This window comes from Anomaloglossus baeobatrachus, chromosome 1 (assembly GCF_048569485.1).
Source record: "Anomaloglossus baeobatrachus isolate aAnoBae1 chromosome 1, aAnoBae1.hap1, whole genome shotgun sequence".
Lineage (NCBI taxonomy): Eukaryota > Metazoa > Chordata > Amphibia > Anura > Aromobatidae > Anomaloglossus > Anomaloglossus baeobatrachus.
Window position 1 is genome coordinate 636268897 of NC_134353.1, and position 6000 is coordinate 636274896.

Sequence of the window (6000 nt, forward strand, 5' to 3'; positions counted from 1 at the left end):
ACCAGAAAACCTTCCAAAATGACCCCAAAATGATTTTTCATGGCAGAAATGTTAAGGGCACATACCCTATAGTGAGATAGAGCTGGTGTATGTTACTTTTTGAGATTAATACATGAAAGATTTTACGTGAAAACATTGTGTGGCACTCCGATGTCCCTGAGAAGAGACGTACATGAAGGCCTCTTGAGTCTAATGTGCCCATTTTGAGGAAGTGAGTCTTTGTAGTATTTTCCTTTGCCAGGGCAGTCCAAAATTGTGAGGTTCACCAATGCCCCTGCATACAGACGTGCATGATGGCCTGTAAACTTGAAGTGCCCATTGTAAGGAAGTGGGTCTATTTCAGTATAGCCCTTTGCCAGGGCAGCCACAAATTGGGAGGCTCCACATTGTCCCTGGATAGAGACGTGCATGATGGCCTGTAAACCTGAAGTGCCCATTGTAAGGAAGTGGGTCTATTTCAGTATAGCCCTTTGCCACGGCAGCCAAAAATTGGGAGGCTCCACATTGTCCCTGGATAGAGACGTGCATGATGGCCTGTAAACCTGAAGTGCCCATTGTAAGGAAGTGGGTCTATTTCAGTATAGCCCTTTGCCAGGGCAGCCAAAAATTGGGAGGCTCCACATTGTCCCTGGATAGAGACGTGCATGATGGCCTGTAAACCTGAAGTGCCCATTGTAAGGAAGTGGGTCTATTTCAGTATAGCCCTTTGCCAGGGCAGCCACAAATTGGGAGGCTCCACATTGTCCCTGGATAGAGACGTGCATGATGGCCTGTAAACCTGAAGTGCCCATTGTAAGGAAGTGGGTCTATTTCAGTATAGCCCTTTGCCAGGGCAGCCACAAATTGGGAGGCTCCACATTGTCCCTGGATAGAGACGTGCATGATGGCCTGTAAACCTGAAGTGCCCATTGTAAGGAAGTGGGTCTATTTCAGTATAGCCCTTTGCCAGGGCAGCCAAAAATTGGGAGGCTCCACATTGTCCCTGGATAGAGACGTGCATGATGGCCTGTAAACCTGAAGTGCCCATTGTAAGGAAGTGGGTCTATTTCAGTATAGCCCTTTGCCAGGGCAGCCAAAAATTGGGAGGCTCCACATTGTCCCTGGATAGAGACGTGCATGATGGCCTGTAAACCTGAAGTGCCCATTGTAAGGAAGTGGGTCTATTTCAGTATAGCCCTTTGCCAGGGCAGCCAAAAATTGGGAGGCTCCACATTGTCCCTGGATAGAGACATGCATGATGGCCTGTAAACCTGAAGTGCCCATTGTAAGGAAGTGGGTCTATTTCAGTATAGCCCTTTGCCAGGGCAGCCAAAAATTGGGAGGCTCCACATTGTCCCTGGATAGAGACGTGCATGATGGCCTGTAAACCTGAAGTGCCCATTGTAAGGAAGTGGGTCTATTGTAGTATAGCCCTTAGGCAGGGCAGCCAAAAATTGGGAGGCTCCACATTGTCCCTGGATAGAGACGTGCATGATGGCCTGTAAACCTGAAGTGCCCATTGTCAGGAAGTGGGTGTATTATAGTATAGCCCTTAGGCAGGGCAGCCAAAAATTGGGAGGCTCCACGTTGTCCCTGGGTAGAGACGTGCATGAGGGCCTCAAAACATTAAGTGTCCATTTTAAGGAAGTGGGTGTATTATAGTATAGCCCTTTGCCAGGGCAGCCAAAAATTGGGAGGCTCCACATTGTCCCTGGGTAGAGACGTGCATGAGGGCCTCAAAACATTAAGTGTCCATTTTAAGGAAGTGGGTGTATTATAGTATAGCCCTTAGGCAGGGCAGCCAAAAATTGGGAGGCTCCACGTTGTCCCTGGGTAGAGACGTGCATGAGGGCCTCAAAACATTAAGTGTCCATTTTAAGGAAGTGGGTGTATTATAGTATAGCCCTTAGGCAGGGCAGCCAAAAATTGGGAGGCTCCACGTTGTCCCTGGGTAGAGACGTGCATGAGGGCCTCAAAACATTAAGTGTCCATTTTAAGGAAGTGGGTGTATTATAGTATAGCCCTTAGGCAGGGCAGCCAAAAATTGGGAGGCTCCACGTTGTCCCTGGGTAGAGACGTGCATGAGGGCCTCAAAACATTGTTCCCATTGCAAAGGAGCGGGTCTCCTGTCGTTGTAATGTCCATTCTGCAAAGAATGGGCGAAAAAATTTACCACTGGGGGTATACCTGAAACAAAGGCCTAAGTATTGCAATTTGTAACGGTCATCATCATGGTGGCGCATGAGGAGAAGGAGGAGGAGTCCAGCGATTATCCAAAGTCCAGAAGTGTGTACCCATGGGTGAGTGGAGGTACATGGCAAACTTTAAATTCCGCTCTCATTTGCTGGTGGTGTGGTGAAGTCTGGCCCAATCCAACCCTTGTTCATCTTGATCAGAGTCAGCCTGTCAGCATTTTCAGTTGACAGGCGGGTGCGTTTATCTGTAATGATTCCACCTGCGGCACTAAAAACACGCTCTGACAAAACGCTAGCAGCAGGGCAGGCCAGGACTTCCAAGGCGTAGAGAGCCAATTCATGCCACGTGTCCAGCTTGGATACCCAATAATTGTAAGGCACAGAGGAATGTCGGAGTACTGTTGTTCGATCTGCAAGGTACTCCTTCAGCATCTGGGCAAACTTAGGATTTCTTGTGGCACTACCCCGCACCTCAGGGGCTGTGGTACGTGAGGGGCTGAGAAAACTGTCCCACATCTTAGACTGTTCCCCTACCTCTGGCGGATTGGACTTGTGCCTCTCTCGGCTGTACGCCTCGGTTGTCCACTGATTCATGACCTATGCCGCTAGCGTTTTGTGAGGGGAATGCTTTGCCTACTTCCGTGAGTATGGCCTTCCGAAACTGCTGCATTTTGGTTGACCTCTCCTCCACGGGAATAAGAGACAAAAAGTTCTCCTTGTAGCGTGGGTCTAACAGTGTTACCAACCAGTAATGATTGTCGGCCAAGATGTTCTTAACGCGAGGGTCACGAGACAGGCAGCTTACCATAAAGTCAGCCATGTGCGCCAGACTCTTAACAGCCAGGACTTCAGTAGCCTGACCAACAAGATGACTGAACATGCTGTCCTCCTCCTCCTCCTCCTCCTCCTCATCTACCCTGTCCTCTGGCCAGCCACGCTGAACCGAGGATATGACTGGTGTGCATGTCATATCCTCAATTTGGCCGGAGAGTTGCTCCATGTCTTCATCCTCCTCCTCGTCATAGTCCTCCACTGCACGTTGTGATGAGACGAGGCTGGGCTGTGTGTTATCACCCACACCCACTACTGTTTCTTGCTGCAACTCATCGCGCTCCGCCTGCAATGCATCATGTTTGTTTTTCAGCAGAGACCGTTTTAGAAGGCAGAGTAGCGGTATGGTGACGCTAATAATGGCGTCATCACCACTCACCATCTTGGTGGAGTCCTCAAAGTTTTGGAGGATGGTACATAGGTCTGACATCCATCTCCACTCCTCAGGTGTTATGTGTGGAGTTTGACCCATTTCCCGACGGCTTAGGTGATGCAGGTACTCAACAACTGCCCTCTTCTGCTCACATATCCTGACCAACATGTGCAGAGTTGAATTCCAACGCGTGGGGACATCACACACCAGTCTGTGAGCCGGAAGATGCAAACGGCGCTGAAAGCCGGCAAGGACGGCTGAAGCAGTAGGTGACTTTCGAAAATGTGCAGACAGGCGGCGAACTTTTACCAGTAGATCAGACAGCTCTGGGTATGACTTTATAAACCGCTGAACCACGAGGTTGAGCACATGGGCCACGCATGGAACATGTGTCAGCTGGCCTCGCCTCAAAGCCGCCACCAAGTTCCGGCCATTGTCACACACGACCTTTCCTGGCTTTAGGTTCAGAGGTGTGAGCCAGTGATCTGCCTGCTGTTTCAGAGCTGTCCACAGCTCTTCTGCATTGTGGGGTTTGTCACCTATGCAGATTAGCTTCAGCACAGCCTGTTGCCGCTTCGCCGAGGCAGTGCTGCAGTGCTTCCAGCTTGTGACTGGTGTGGAGGGCACAGTGGATGAGGATGCGCAGGAGGAGGAGGAGGCTGAAGAGCATGACATTCCGGAGCTGTAGAGTGTGGGTGAAACACTGACTGAGGTAGGGCCTGCAAACCTTGGTGTGGGAAGGACGTGTTCCGTCCCTCGCTCAGACTGGGTCCCAGCTTCCACAATATTAACCCAGTGTGCCGTCAACGAGATGTAGCGGCCTTGCCCACAAGCACTTGTCCACGTGTCTGTGGTTAGGTGGACCTTGGGTGAAACAGCGTTGTTCAGGGCACATGTGATGTTTTGTGACACGTGGTTATGCAACGCGGGGACGGCACACCGGGAGAAATAGTGGCGGCTGGGGACCGAGTAACGTGGGACAGCTGCCGCCATCAGGTCACGGAATGCTTCAGTCTCCACCAGCCTAAAAGGCAACATTTCCAGCGCAAGCAGTCGCGAAATGTTAGCATTTAGAACTGTGGCATGTGGGGTGTTGGCAGTGTATTTGCGCCTGCGTTCAAAGGTTTGCTGAATGGATAACTGAACGCTGCGCTGGGACAAGGACGTGCTTGATGATGGTGTTCTTTCTGCGTAGGCAACTGCAGGTGCAGGAGTGGAGGAGGCTTGTTCGCAGGCAGCATGGACAGAGGATTGGCTCGCATGCACAACCAGCGAAGACGTAGCAGTGACATCAGCAAGCACTGCTCCTCGACTCTGTTGTACTTCCCACAAAGTCGGGTGCTTGGCTGACATGTGCCTGATCATGCTGGTGGTGGTCAGGCTGCTAGTTTTGGTACCCCTGCTGATGCTGGCACGGCAGCTGTTGCAAATGGCCTTTTTTGAATCATCTGGATCCAACTTAAAAAACTGCCAGACTCGGGAAGACCTAACATTTGTACAGGCACCTTGTGTCGTCGTGTTGTTCCGGGGAACGGTTGCCTGACTTCTGCCTGGGGCCACCACCCTGCTTCTTACTGCCTGTTGTGATGCTACGCCTCCCTCCCCCTGTGCACTGCTGTCCTCGCTCTGCATATCCTCCTGCCAGGTTGGGTCAGTTACTGGATCATCCACCACGTCGTCTTCCTCTTCCGCACCCTGCTCCTCCTCCTGACTTGCTGACAATTGTGTCTCATCATCGTCCACCACTTGTTGAGACACGTTGCCAACTTCGTGAGAACGTGGCTGCTCAAATATTTGGCCATCTGTACAGACGATCTCCTCATGACCCACTTCAATATGAGCTGGCGAGAGGCCAGAATGTGTGAATGGAAACGTGAACAGCTCTTCCGAGTGTCCAAGTGTGGGATCATTAATGTCCGAGGAGGACGTGTACTCAGCCTGGTGGTAGGAAGGAGGATCAGGTTCAGAAATGTGCGGTGCAGTATCACGGCTACTGACACTTGACCGTGTGGAAGACAGAGTGTTTGTGGTGGTGCCAATCTGACTGGAAGCATTATCTGCTATCCAACTAACAACCTGTTGACACTGGTCTTGGTTCAAGAGCGGTGTACTGCTGCGGTCCCCAAGAATTTGGGACAGGACGTGCGAGCGACTAGATGTGGCCCTTTGTTGTGGCGAAATTAGAGCTTGCCCACGACCTCGGCCTCTGCCTGCACCACCATCACGTCCACTTCCTTGTTCCTTGCCAATGCCCTTGCGCATTTTGCAATGCTGTGCACTGCTGACGTGTATATTCACTACTTGTGCGTTATATCAAAGTGTGTGGAAATTGCACACAAGTGCACCTGTACGCTGCCACCAACAGGCACACACGTGCGGTTTTAAAAACCAAGCACGGACGCAATAATAACCTAACAGGTTTTTTTGGGGAGCGACAATTACAGACAAGTCAGACACTATCTGGACTGTTTTACACTGTGTACACCAGCCCCAGATATGATGAAGGCTGGTATACGGTCACCACTACCCTGCCTGCCTGCCTGCCTGTATACTGGTACAATAGTCCTGACAAGGACTCTTTTGGTCACTAGCCTGTATTCAGACCTGGCTATACCCTGCCTG